Source organism: Gopherus evgoodei, chromosome 8 (genome assembly GCF_007399415.2).
Source record: "Gopherus evgoodei ecotype Sinaloan lineage chromosome 8, rGopEvg1_v1.p, whole genome shotgun sequence".
Lineage (NCBI taxonomy): Eukaryota > Metazoa > Chordata > Testudines > Testudinidae > Gopherus > Gopherus evgoodei.
In genome coordinates this window covers 83,723,429-83,738,757 of record NC_044329.1, presented here as the reverse complement: position 1 = coordinate 83,738,757, position 15,329 = coordinate 83,723,429, and positions in this window count along the sequence as shown.

The following is a 15,329-nucleotide window of genomic DNA, read 5'->3' as shown; positions in this document are numbered from 1 at the left end:
AGGTGATGAAGCTTGAAAGGCAGGTGAGATGGATTGCCACATGCTGGAGGGGTGGAGTCACAAATAGAAGATGGGGGGAATATTGTGGATAAGTGGAGGTGGGAGGAGTTTGGTCCAAGGTAAGGAAGGAGCTGGACTGGAATACAGTTTATGGTCTTTCACACAGGTCCAGAAGGACCTGAGAATACTATAGAAAGCACCTCACATTTTTGTGGACAAGCCCTACCCAGCATTGGCTTTGGTTGGATGAAGAGGAAGACACATGTGGAAGTAGAGAAAGAACTGACAGGAATTTGTAGGGAATCTTAATGCATGACAGTCTTTGTTAGCAAGAGTTAGGCTAACTGTAACCTTAATAAGGCAAGCTTTGTAAAAGCAAAAATTGTGTAAGGCAAGTAAAAAAAAACTGTAAAAAGTTGTTTCAACCTTATGTAAATAATGTGTAAATAATACAAAATGTAAACTAAAATCTCAAGTAAAAAAAATAAAATATTAAAATAACCTATGTATAAATAAAATGCAGCTGTTGCTTATTATTGTCTATAACAAAAATATAAATGCTGCTGTAATTGTTTACCTGTTAAAAAACCTGTCTTAAAAAAAAAAGAAGACCCTATGTCCTAGTGCACTCTCTCCCTGCTGTCAGGAGCGGCACGAGGGTTTTTGGTGCCCTAGGTGCAGGGCCGGCTTGCGGTCCCGTGGCTCTGGTGGACCTCCTGCAGACGGTCCACTGGTTCCGCAGCTTCGGTGGACCTGCTGCAGGCATGCCTGCGGATGCTCCACCGGAGCCGCGGGACCAGCAGACCCTCCCCAGGCACACATGCGGGAGGTCCACCGGAGCGGTCTGCTGCCCTCCCAAATCCTGGCGCCCTAGGTGACCGCCTAGGTCGCCTAAATGGAAGCGCCGGCCTTGCCTGCTGTAGCTGCTAAACAAAATAAAGTATCTAACTTTGCTGTACCCAAACAAATAAGTAAAAACTAAGTTTTTCTCCAACAATTTGGGGCCTCATCCGGGATGGCAACGCCTACTGAAACACAGGCAGCTGCTACGGATCATTCCCCTTTTCTCCAACTCACAACAAGTGTTTTTTAGCCAAAAGCCCGGGTCATCCTCACAGGGCCTTGGAAGGGAAAGCCTCCCCCCCGGTGCTCTGTTACCTGGTGAGAGGACTTTCTTGTGATGGAAAACATCAAATACTCAAGTAAAGCAAAACATAAACAATTCCAGATTTGGGTCTTATTTTATAGTGAAGATCTCTATTCTTCTCTAGTCACACTTCTGCCTTTGAGGAGATCCTTGCAAACAAACCAGAAAAAGATGACAGCTGGCAGCCTAATTCAGTAGAACAACAGTGGCATCCAGTGGTCAGTTACTGTCATTCAAAACATTAATTCCCAAGCAATTTACAGTAAAATTACATTTGATTCTGGTTTCTTCTCATAGGAAATATGGCAGTCACCCACACTATTTCTGACCTTTCCTTGATCAATTCTTCTTCAGAAAAAAAAATAGATTTCCCCTTGAAAATTCCATGTGTTGTGAGCCAATTTATTTCCTAAACAAGGCATCTAGCATTGCTGGGGATCATGCAGCTGCTTCGGTGCTTTTTATTAATTACAGCAAAAACTGTTGCCCAAAACCTCAGCCCAACTTTTCTAGTGTCTAATATGGGTTGCCTCAGTTTTTGGGTGTCCTTCTTGAGACTGGCTGAAAGTCACCTTCCTGTCTGTAAAATGCATATAAATAGAAGAGCACTTTACAGTGTGAGTCAGAATGGGAGACTCAGGAAGCCAATCCATGCAAAATCCTACCAGAACTATTCTCCCTGCAGTCTGCTGAAACAGGATTCATCTCTCTATTTCTTCTCTAATCTATTCAAGGTCACTTTTATGCTTGCATCTCTTGCAGTTTCATCACCTGCAGCCCCAGGCTGCAATGCAACTGAATGGCCCCAGATTTTGGAGGTTATTGTCCGACTCCTAGAAATCTCTCAAATGCCTGGATCTTGTATCACAAGCCTGAAGTTAGGCAGGTATGATGTGAGGCCTACTTCACACATTAGCCTTACCTAAGGAAGAGGAAGAGAGATGCTGCCAGTGCAGTGCATGTGCAAGCTTGGTGGAGGGAAGGGAACAAAGTGGTCACTGTGGGGACTGGTCCACCAGGCAAATGTCCAGTTGTTTGGCAGCTTAGGCCAGGCTTTTGTGAGATTAAACTAATTAATGCTTGGAAATGCCTTTGAGATCCTGAGATAAAAGCATAAAAAACATGCTATGCTATGGAATGATTCATTTTCCTTTAATTTTAGATATATACCTTATACAGTGGTACGTTAATCCAGCAACTAAAGGGTTAATTATCTTTGAGTCTATTTAAGATTAATTAATAAGATTACAGTGAATGCAGAGTCATCCCTGGCATAAATCGGTATGATCTAAGACAGAGGTTCTCAAACTTTTGTACTGGTGCCCCCTTTCACATAACAAGCCTCTGAGTACGACCTCCCTTATAAATTAAAAACACTTTTTAAAATATTTAACACTATTATAAATGCTGGAGGTGAAGCGGGGTTTGGGGTGGAGGCTGACAGCTCACTAATCCCCACGTAATAACTTCATGACCCCCTGAAAGGTCCTCACCCCCAGTTTGAGAACCCCTGGTCTAAGATCCCTGTTGTGTTCCTGTTAGCTAGAAGTGTATGAAAATAGTCAAAATGTTATACAATGTTGCAATTAGCATTGTAATTTGCAGCTATGATTGATCAGTCTGCAGGTAACTGTGCTGAAGAACTGTTTGCTGGCTTGTAAACTGATGAAACTACTGTTTTGATTGCTATTACTCCTTGGAAACCTTTAACATGCAATTGAAATGGGTTGCTCTGTGATTCCTCAATATGCAGCATATAGTGAACCCACAGTTCATACCTAATCAAAATGTAATTTAAAAAAAAAAAGCAGATTTGATCTTTAACGTTAAGCTGTGTTTGACCTCCAAAATGTCAGTCCTGCCCTTAAAGTCTGCAACTAGAGTTTGTATTCACAAACAGATTAATGATTTTAGCTCCCTATGTACATCGATAAACTATTGTGGCAGCTGCTGGTCTTCAATCAGAGAAGAATGACGCTGATTGCCTGCTGCACCATCACCATTGCTGAACTGGAGAACAGAAACCAATTTAAAAGAAATCAGATCAGGTGTACTTTCTCTAGCAACCCATACAAATTGATCATTTGTTTCTATCCTCTACTATATTTATTAGATTTCAAATTTGGTTTGATAGAGAAAAAGGCAGCTGTAACAGTCTCAGTTGTATAGGAGCTATGAGAAATTTCAGGAAAAATAGACAAGCAAATGATACTACATAGATTTAGCAGGAAGGGACATGAACTAACTTGCTCTCAAACACTCCCTATGAACTTAATGTTTTAAAGACTTATCTGGTAAATTGGGCATGGAATAAAAATAGTTTTGAGTTGCATTTCTTCACATTAATTACACATCTGCCAGTCAACCAAGAGGATTAGTGAATGAGAAATGTTTTTAAATCTTGAACTCAAATCTACGTGAGTTAGATTTTTGGGCCTCTACTTTTAAATATTTGGATAAGTCAAATTTTTGTAGATAACCTGAACAGGCATACTAGAGGGTGGAAAGCTTTCTTCAGGTTCTGTGAAGATTATTAGAGCTCTTCTACTCTCTAAGATGCTGTTTCCCCAGTCATTTTGTGTGTATACCAGAAGGTAGGGTGACCAGATAGCAAGTGTGAAAAATCACCACTTCCCGCAGCTCCCATTGGCTGGGAACGGCGAACCGCTGCCACAGGGAGCTGAGGGGCTCCATGCCTGCAGACGCTCCAGGTAAACAAAACAACAATTTATTAGATATTCACACAATGATTCCATAGAGTTTAAAATCATCAAATTTTGGTGTAGACCCGTTTATAAGCCGACCCCCGCTCTTTGATGCATCACTTTTTTACCAGAAATATCCGGCTTATAAACGAGTATATACATATATATGTGTTATTTATATTTCACATTCATAACAAAGTATTTATAGCATATCATTGTGCTTAACATTGTTTCCTCTAAGTGCCAAATCCTTCTCTTGTTGAAGTCAGTGGCAGTTTTAGCACTGACTTCAATTTGGCCCTGAATCTGTAAACTCATCAAATGGTTTCAAATCATTCAGAGTGCAGGTAGGTGTTGTGCGTGTCCCATATCTCTGCTAATGAATTTCATTCTTGACCTACAGTGGGTCCCTTTATATTCCAGTTCTGAACCTCTCTTGAGCAGAGCAGGACCAGCTCTAGGCACCAGCAAAGCAAGCACGTCCTTGAGGCAGCACAATTCAGGGGCAGCACTTTTTTTATATATTTTTTGTGCTTGGGAGTTGCGCTTTTGGACCTTGGGAGGGCAAATTCTTTGCTTGGGGGGGCAAAAAACCTAGAGCCGGCCCTGAGCAGAGACTGAAAGTGTGTTGTGGTTTTATGCTGCTTGTGAAAAGGGACCTGGAATGAGTGGGGCTTTATTCGTTACATCAAGAGTTACTGATGTAAATAAGAATCTGAACTCCATTCTCCAAATGAAAATTTGTAGCGCCTCAGCTTTCTGTTTTCTAATCCTGAAACACTTGTGTGCAAAAACCATAGGAAATGTCTAGTAGGAATCAGCAAGATATACAGAAATTGCTTACACATTAGTGCTCTAACACTTGGCATCTAAGCATGGCAAAGTAGGCATTAGAGGAAAGCAGCACGATGCTGTACCTGTATAACCTACCTGAAAGAGACAGTATAATCAGAGTAGAGACTCACAAATGCAGCCTGGAGGAACACTGTAAGTTATTGAATTTGGCTGCATATCTAATGACTTCAGCAAGAAGAGCAGTAACCATCTTTCTTCCCGTGATCTCATCTGAATGTACTAAGGCGGTTTCAGCTTGTTCTCTGTAAATGCTAAGGCAAAAAAAAAAAAAAGAGATTTTTTAAACAAATGTAGCAGGAATCATTTGTCTGTTGAATGTACGTAGAAACAATTCCAAATAACACTATAAGGCTGCATAAGGAGATGAGTCAGGCTGAGGGGGAGATGTTTAAAATGACAGGACTTATAAAAGACTTGTTTAAGGAAGTAACCTAGAGGACTCATTTAGCTGCAAATCAAATTGCTGAAAGGCAATTAAAAATGAGCATAGTGTAAGGCACATAGGGGGTGGCATGGTCTGTGAATTAAGGTGAACAGTTATCTACACATTCCAATTTTACAGCGTCAGTTCACATTAAAACATTTCCAGACGCTGTTTAAGGACCAGCACTTGTATATATGAGAAATTCTGCCAATATGAGTGGAGCCACTTATTACTCATATGCATGTGTTTTCAGGATCAGGCCCTAAGATGTTACAGCAATCAGAAAACAGTGTCATATGTACAATATTGTTGCCCAATACCTGAGATTAAGTGCAAAAATCTAAATCATTTTGTTTACAGTGCACTTTCGCTGCTATTGGGGAAGGGGCAAGTAATGTCGTGGACAGCTTTTCTAGATATTCCAAATTTAATAAAGGAAATGGTTAGGAAATGCATATGAGCACTATTATCCAGAAATCATAGGTCAATATAGAAGATGTGTTTGCAAAGAGATGGTGGAGAAGTGGATAGCTTCCAATTAGTACCTATTCTTCTTGCTTATCTGCATCCTTGCATCTCATCCCATGAACACAACCAAGTGCTTTATTTTTTAAAGCATTAATTAATTCTCACAGTCTGGTTTATCTGCAGAACATAATTTGCCTCACCAGCACAATTCTGATGATTTGATTAGTAAGATATTACTATGGTGCTGTAGTCAAGCATTTGCAAACCTGGAAATTTAGGACTCAGTCAGACAAAGTCTAAATACAGCATAATTAAGTGGCACTGATGAAGAATATAATTAACTTGCTAGCTATATATTGGACATGACTCACCAGACAAACCTAGAATGGCATTAAATTTGGGAAAAGCTGTCTGCAAATCCCTAAGAGAAAATGCCTGCAGTAATAGATTCCTTTATGAATGTCAGTTTAAATAAAGAAAATGATCAGTTGTGTCCATGTGCCTTTTTAGATATCAAAACCACCAAACCAGTGCTTCTCTGTCTTTAGCATTACAGGAGCTACATAAAAAGGAACCATCCTCCACAGCAATGCCAGGTGATGAGTTCACTATAAATGATTAGATTAGAAAGAGAGTGCAAAGACCGAGGAGAAGCCATGGTTACGAAATAATATCACAGGGAACATAACAGTACTGGACATCTATTTTTACCTAAAGCAGCTGATTTTTTTTTTAATATACTTGGTTTTAAAACCCATCACCCAGCTTTCACTGATCTCCTGTCCATTTCCATGGCAGCAGGAAATGCAGCCTTTGGCAAAGTTGTCAGAACACTTGTAACATTCAGTGCATAGGACTGTGTCTTGCCAATGGAATTTTAACAAAAGGAACCCAGAGATTTTTAGAAGCCAGTGTCACCTGCAATGTTTTTAATTCTGAACAAACTGTGAAGGAAAATATCCTAATAATGAGTATGCCTTTAAAAAAACCTATTTCATAAGGCAACTTTTCAGAAGGTTTTATTCGCCAGCAAATCCCAGCATGTGCAGTTATAAAGAGAAACCATGTAGTCCATCAGAAAATTCTTATTATACCTTCAGCAAGAACTCACCTCCGTCCTTGGTCTGACACAGCCCAGGTTTGTCAATGTTCACTTTAAGCTGGAGGAGTTACATGTTTTACCAGGCTTTCCTCAAAAGGGTGGTAAAACATTATTAAAGGTGAATAGACCATTAGCTAGTGGGTTGAGCAGGGAGATATATTTGTCATTGATTCTATTTTTTAATGTTTTTTGTAAGAAAAATATACAAAAATCATATGTTTCAGAAGGTTTTTTAAATTAAATTATAAAAATCAATACCTACCCATCTTATAAATATGTACATTATATAGTCATATTATGGAACCAATAGCCAAGATTTTCAAAAGAGAATGATTTTTGGTACCTCAATTTTTGGGTATCAAACTTCGGACACTTTAAAAAGAGCAATTTTGTAGAGAGTGGGTTCTTAGAGCTAGGTTCTACTCCTGTCTCTACCATACTCCATGTGTTTCCAGGGCAGCATTCAAGCCAAAAGTTTCAAAATGATTGGTGATTTAGAGTGCCTCAGTTTTTGGGATATCTTAAAGGGGCTGTATTTCAGAGGGCAGAGGCTTTTTAATTTCTGAAAATCAGACCCCTTTAAGATGTCAGGTTGTCCACTCAAAAGCGGAAAGGCCCAAAAATCACTAGTTTCTTTTTAATCTCTTGTTCATTACTTATAAATGATCAGTTATATAATGTGCCTTCAGAGACAGCAGCAGAATCAACAGTCACTTGGAAACAGAGCTAGAGAAACAAGCCCACGTTTTCAAAAGTGGCCTGTAATTTTGGGTCCCTTCATTTCCTGGACTCCTAGTTTGAGATATCTCAGGCCTGACTTTCAAAGGTGATGAGCACCCAGAATTCCAGCTAAAGTTGAGAGCTGTGGTTCCCAGGACCTCTGAACATCAGGCCATTGGTATCCTAAGTTGGGCACCCAAAAATAGAGGTACTCACAATTAGTGAACTCTTTTGAAAATGTGGGCTTTAATAATTAAAAATAAAACCATGACAAAACCCTAAGACACGAACTCCCAACCCACAAAAATTTAAAAGACAAACTATTTTAAGAAATGAAGCAATTATAATGTTAACTTCAACACAAAAAGCCAAACATGTCATAGCAGGGGATTACTACAGCAAACGATACTCTAATAAAGTGACGCTGCCCACAAAGTGACTCATTTGTATATACAGCACACACATGCATGGGGGAATATTCTGCTGGGTATTTTTGCTAGAAATACAGAGTTTATGTAACACATTTTGGTTCTTTTAGTGCTAATGGAAGGTGCCACACTAAAGGCTGAATTCCTCTTTTGTCACTACAGACCAGATGCAGTCTGGACTGTAGAAGTACAAGCTTCCCATATCACCTTGCCAATATGCCTCAAATCCATCCCGGAGGTAGCTCCTCTAGAGATGAGATAGCTGTTTGGTTTCCAGAGCTATTCAATCACTGGCCTCTCTGCTGAGACTGCAAACCTGGAAACTAATTGTGATAGCGTTTTGGTGCATCTGGGACACTTCTAATCATGTTATTCATCTTGCCACTTTATAATCTTACTCAGAAATAGAAGATTTAATACTAGCTGATAATTAACCAGTAGTCCCGTTGATCCTAATAAGTAGTAAGCACTGTGCCTGGCAGTGGTAGCAGGAAATCATAGGCAGTGAGTTATATGGGCCCGTGATGCCCATGCTCCACCAATATTCAGGAACGTGGGCCCAGCTCCACCAATGTTTGGGCTTATATTTTCAGAGCCGTCCTGTCCATAGGACAGACCGAGGCAACCGCCCCGTGCCCTGTGCTTCGGGGGGCCCTGTGCTTCAGGAGGATGCAGTGTCCAGGCAGCCCGGGGTTAGCGGCCGGCAGCAGCGAGCAATTTGGCCCCAGCCCACCCTGCCCCGCCTCTTCCAGCCCCTACTCCCCCCCCCACTTAACCCCTTTCCCAAGCCCCTGTCCCGCCCCCACCCTGCCTCTTCCCGCCCCGATTCCACCACTACCCCTAAATTCCTGACCCCTCCCTCAAGTGACACCGGGTCGCTTGCTGTTGCCAGTGCCAGGCCTCCCACTAACCCTCCCGGCCGCCCTGGATCCCATGTCCCCCTGAAGCGTGGGCCCCCCCAAAGCGCGGGGCCCAGGGCAGTTGCCCCGGTCCATCCTATGGATGGGATGGCTCTGCTTGGACCCATTCTGGGCACCACCAAGAATCATACAAATCTGGTGCCCGTGAGCAGAATTAGACCTTTAGTTACAATTTGGATAGCATATCAAAGATATAAATGACAATATTATTATAGCAATCTCTATTAGCAAGTCATGTAGTGAGGGTTTCAAAACAGTTTGAAATTATTGGCCCAGTCTGGCTACCATTAACTTCTGTGGTTCAGGGTCTCACCCACAATCCCGTTTTACATGCTTGTAACTTTTCATGTGTTGGGCTATATTTTACATGCTTTATCTTTGCTTGAGAATGAAGATTTTGTTGGTTTTGAAAGATTAAGCAAAGTCCTTTCAGATTTGGCTGAGTTGAGAGGCCCTGAATTAAAATGCACTTTGCCCACAATATAATGTCTATCAGGGATGGTCTAGACAGTATTTGGTCCTGCCATGAGGGCAGGGGACTGGACTCGATGACCTCTCAAGGTCCCTTCCAGTCCTAGAGTCTATGAATCTATAATGCAAAAAACCCACAACCTTTTGCAACCTCCCACTCAGCAGTAAGGAGTCTTAGGAAGGGGAAACATGCTCCCCTCTGGTCTGGCAGTGCACAAAGTGGTCAGACAGAGCCCCCATCTAGCTCTTCCCCCTTCTTCTTTTCTATAATATTTGCTCCCTCAGTGACCCTAGGGTGCACATTCTGCCACTCACCCAAGTACGGGGACTGTAACTGTGATGGACTCATGCATGGGCCATGTGATAGGAGTTCTGTGTATTCTTCTTTCCCTGGGCACCTGAGTTGGGGCCAGTCACAAGCTGGCCCTTTATAAATGAAGGGCTTAATTCTACTCTTTTTTGAAGTCAATAAATTCAATGCAAATGACACCAAAAACTTGATTTTACATAAAACAGTGTCTTTGACTTAAGACTTCTGCTTTGACTGGTAAAAGTTTCCTGCATAAAATAAACACTTGAAAACCAATTTAGGGAAGTGATTTTCAAAGTATGCAGCCTGTTTGGTACATACATTTTTACTACCAAAGGGCACATGAAAGCTCCTCCAGGAGCATCATCTACTTTTTCTATGATTCATTTTTCACTAAACTGTCTCTCTTGGTGGAATTGATAGGTAACATAGAAGCTGGATCAGCTGTCAGATAACTGCTCTTTGGACTAATGTTTTTCAAACTGTGCTGTGTGGAATACTTAATAGTGCTAATGGGCCTAATGAACCAAGTCTCCCAGGAGAAGCAGGGAAAACTGCATTGACAGAGTCATTTAGGCTGGACAAAGTGTTCAGGAATATACTGCTGGGAACACTTCTGCACTAGGGGAAGGTAAGAGACTAGGTGACTTAATACCTCTTTTCCAACTCTAATTTCCCTGACCTGTACAAAAATGCACAAAGGGGACCAAAATAGCCCCAAGTTCTTTAACAAGGTTGCATTTGAATCCCTGAACCAATAGATTGGTGGGGAGAGGTTTTGTGTCAAGGCCATGAAAATTAGCACAGAATCGGGATCTGCACAGCTAAAGCCAGAATTTCTTAGGCATCCTTGGCCAGATATGAAAAGCTGCAGCTTTCCATGCAGTCCCTCAAAAAACGGCAGCCTGACAGCCAGTCAGGTTGGAATTTCTGGCCCCTCCCATGGGAGTAAGAGTGAAGAAGGGTAGTTAGTGCTCTTCTATGCTGAGTTATTTATTATTTTACATTGTATTCTCATAGCACCTAGTAGCCCCAATCACGGACCAGGACCCTATTGTGCTAAGCACTGGATCCTTATTTTTTATGTACAAAGTAATTCCTCTCTTTCCTGGTTATGCCTTCAGGGCCAACCCACATGATTTTCTACAGAGGGAACGATGGTGGCTATGGAGGACGAGGAATATCCTGCATAACAACCCTTTCCCTCTGTGACTTTTTCTGTCATTTCTCCCTATCCCACACCACACATCAAGAAGGGGTGGGAAACCCAAGCAACAGGTTATTCCATTAGTTCTCCAGCCCTGGAGGGCTGCACCATGTACCTCTGGTTTAAGGATTCTGCCCTTACTTTTATGCTAGATTTGCTCCTGGTATCATAAATATATCTCTTAGCCGGGACTTGCATTGATAACTTTGTGAACCTTAGAGGTGAGAGGCTTATAAAATGAGCCACTTGTTATTGCATTCTGACAAGGAAGGGCTGGAGATGAGCAAATTCAGATGATAGAGATAAGAGGTTTGATGATCATTAACCACATTTTTGGTCTATATTATTAACTTTCTCCATAAAGGCTTGTGAGGAGGGTGTTGGCTGAGATAGGTATATTTATGGGCCGTCTCTTATGTTTCTGATGTGATTTTTAATTTACAGGCTAGAGGCCCAGAGCACTGTATGGGCATTTATAGCTGTTTTTTCAAAAATTTGAATAAGCCCACAATAAATCATTTCCACATTTCATTCCAGTAATTGCACGAGCTCATTTCCAGAAAGCTTTTTACTTTGGACAAAGTCATGTGGAACCTACTGCTGATGACTTGTTCTTTTATTAAAATGTCAGCTGCTACCATGACACTTGATAGTCGATTACCACTGAATATTTTAATGGTGGTCATGATCACTGAGTTAAGGGATATTTGCTGTAATTTTGCAGTTGCTGTTAGAACCATTGAAAAGGGATACTGTCACACCAGGGCAAACGGTAAAATGCAGCATAAATCCATGACACTTTCATGTGTTTTTCCAGAGTTAGCCTTGCTCCTGTTGCTAATCACAAATATTTATGTTTAATACTTTGCAGCTCTACAGCACCCTCCGTCAAAGGATCTCAATCCACTGCACAAAAAAATAGTTAATTTAGCCTTTAACTCATGAAGAGTGGGTATTATAATCTCTATCTTGCAGAAAAGGAAACTAAAGCAGAGTGACTTGCTCAAGGCGACCACATCAGTGGCAAAGTTGGGCACAGAAACCAAGAATTTCCAATGAAATCACTACCAGCTTCTTTTGCTCCCATTAGGTCTTGAAGAATGAAAGAAACGGAGAAGCTGGGTGATGACGGGGAGAACTTTCATTCACCATGCAAGCATCTGCAGCAATAGTTCAAGGAATTCAGAGATGTCCCAAGTAAAGTAAATTACTGGTGGCATTGCTATTTCTCTTTAAAAGTGGGTTAAATTGTTTTATTATGGTAAATATAAAACTACACATACAATCAGGAAATAACAATGACACACACTACATATAAATAGATATGACCAACAAAAAGCAAAACATGATGATGGTGAGGGATCCGTTTGAGCCTAACTTTGAAAACAACTAGGTTATGCCCTGATACATGCACATCTCCTTCCTGGCTTTCAAGTGATCCTGTAGCAAGTACTCCCTCAATGGAAATTTTCCTCTTTATTACACTGCAAATTGTTACACAGCCTGCGAACATCTTTCAATAAGTAACTTTGTATGTGTATCATTCTGTCATCCCAACTTCACTCACAGTGATGTTCACTATTAATGGTAAACTAAGCCTGAACAACCCATTTAACCATTAGCTGGCAATGAGTGGAGCATTTGGCCAAGAGAGCAGGGCAAGGAGCTGTTCGAGAAACAGAAGGGTAGGTTGCTGTTGGCTCCTTCTCTGAAGGAGATGGTGAGTGTGACATTCCATACCTTGGGGGAGCATACTGTAACCCTCATATTCCTCATTTTCATACAATCATGATCTTACATGTAAAGCAGCCCTTGCAAGGTGTCAGGGGAAAGGTTATGATCTGCTAAAAGTCATTTCTCTATTCATATATGTGTATTATTAATACATATGAAGTTATGAGTTGTGTTGTATGGTGGTCACTAGAACATGCTGTAAATTGGGGAATCAGCCAGATATTAGCTCCCCAGAGGCAACAGCAAGGAAAGTAACCAACGCCCAGGCAGGGTGTCAAACAACCCATTAACAGCCATTGTCCAGCAGGGGAGCTACAATGCAATGACTCACCTGCATGAGGGCACACCAGGGGAATTACTCAACCTTGCTGAGTCATTCAGCAATATGCCCCAGACCTGCCTGGACTTGTGCTCCCCAAGCACATGGACTGAGGGTGTAAAACAGAATGGAGCATACTGGGCCCTTCTCCTGCCCCTGCCTATGCTGCAAGCAACCAAGACACTGAGAAGAAGACAAGACTCCAACACAGGAGATTGGTCCAGGTTTAAGGAAGAAACCTGTATATTAAGGACTGCAATATCCAGTGGGGTGAGAAAAACTGCTTAATCTAGTTGTTGCTGAGTCTAATAGGGTTGAGAGTTTAGACTGCGTGCTTATATTTTATTTCTTTTGGTAACTAACTCTGACTTTTTGCCTATCACTTAATATCACTTAAAATCTACCTTTTATAGTCAATAAATTTGTTTAACTATTTATCTATACCAGTGAGTTCGTATGAAGTATGGGGCAAATCTGCTCAGGTTTGACAAAGGCTGGTGTATGTCCTCTTTTTCATTGTTGAAGTGGTAAACCAATTAATAAATTTGCACTGCCCATCTTGAGCAGTGCAAGACAGTATATTCCTGGGGTACTGTGCTGGGAGCTGGGGGGATTCGGCTGGTGCCTTTCTCAGTGTGATTCATGAGTGGCTCTGGAAGCATTCATGCAATCCAGCTGTGTGGGAGGGCTCCAGATGCAGTTGTGCTGAGTGATCACAGCGCCTGGAGGGGTTTGCCACTGGTCACTAACAAGGCAGTGTGAGCGAATTCAGGGGGCACAGTCCCAGGTGCATTCCGGGGGATCCCATCATAGTGAGCAATGAGTGGATGGATGTGGGAGGGAGAAATTGAGAGGATTAGTTTAAAAAGAGAAGTAGAGGACGGAGAAGGAGAGCGATTTCATAGGAAGAAATGGGAGAAGGAAGGATAGAAAAATATAGGAGAAGAGAAAGAAAACACACCTTAGGGTGAGCATAGAAGAGGTAGAGTGAAAAAGAAAGAAGGAACAAGAGACACCGAAAACAGTGCAAGGAAAGATACACCATAATCGTGGATACTGAGTGAAGCCAGGAAGGGAAAGAAAGTCTGACAAAAGCAAGAGACAGGTAGTAAACTGCATTTTAAAAGTACATTCAGCAGGAAGTTGCTTGATGGAGTGTTACAATTAAATATAGCCCCAATCAACAGCACACAGCAGTTTTACTCCTTTTGTAGGGACTGGCTTTGTAGACCCAGCATACCAGCCTAAATATTTTCTGCCCTGGCCTAGCAGGCTTAGTCCTCAAACTATTAGCTCTTGGGGAAAATGTTCAGGCTGTGATGATAGAAGAAAACCTATGCTGCAGTAACAAATTGTGAATCAAGACCCAAATCCAAAGAGGCCTTCATTGCTTTAAAAGAAGAGAAAGATAGGAAGGTACAACTTTCACACTCTCATCTCTGAATTTCCAGACTTAAATAAGAAGTCAGATCATCTTTGTCATACAGAAGAGTAGGTATCAGTCCTTTGGATGATATAATTCAGTCATCTAAGAGCACTTTTCTGTATTAAACAAATGAATCTGCAAGATTAAATAAAGTTCATAAATGCACCAGGCCTCAGGAAATCATCTCTCTCTAAGGCAAAACTTAGAATGTTTTCTGTTCACAGACAGGGATCACAATTTATCAGGGCTCCATAGCCAATACCAGCAGTTTTTCTGAGCAAGATAACATGGTAACCAGTCAGTGGCTTAGAAAAGATACTAATGGGGTGCTAACAAGCCAGACTAACACTGCACAGTGTAAACACCTGAGAGGCCAAGAAAATTTCAAAAAGGTTTCTGTTTTTTTCCTATAAACTAAGAAGGGGACCACACTTGACTTTTCTGAGCTGAAGTGCAGAAGAGTTGCTCATCAACAGAACTTAGAAGTGGTTTGTGCCCACTCGCACATAGAGGGAGGGATGGCCCATGAGGCAGCTTGGCCATGAAGAAGATATACAGCCAGTTTATGGCTGCTGCACATCAGAGATTAAGTTTGAATTAGCTTCTTTATAAATGTTTGTACAATGTCAAATGAGCTCCTACTCCACAGCTACTGTCCAGAGATGTTAGCTACTGAGAAAACCGCCCCCTCCTGTGGAAGCAGCTGGGGGAGGGGGCCTAGGAAGGGATGAAAACTCCCTGAGGTTCCCTTTGCAGAGTTTCTTGTAGAACCCTAGGCTGTAGAGGCAATGTTTGTCCTTGCACCCCCACCATTCCTAGGGTTGCCAATTTTAATTGGATGTATTCCTGGAGGTTTCTCAGATTACATAATCTTTAATTCCTGGAGACTCCAGGATAATCCTAAAGGGCTGGCAAATTGGCAACCTTAACCATCCCTGATGGAACGCTCTGCAGCTTCAGCCTCCAAATCACAGAGTTCTGCTGGAGACTAAGAACCATTTGTGCAGTGGTCCTGTGGCTCCAAACATTTCCCCCACACTCACACTGTCACAGCACTGACTGGGCTCCCCCCTGGCAGATGTTCCCAAACCTC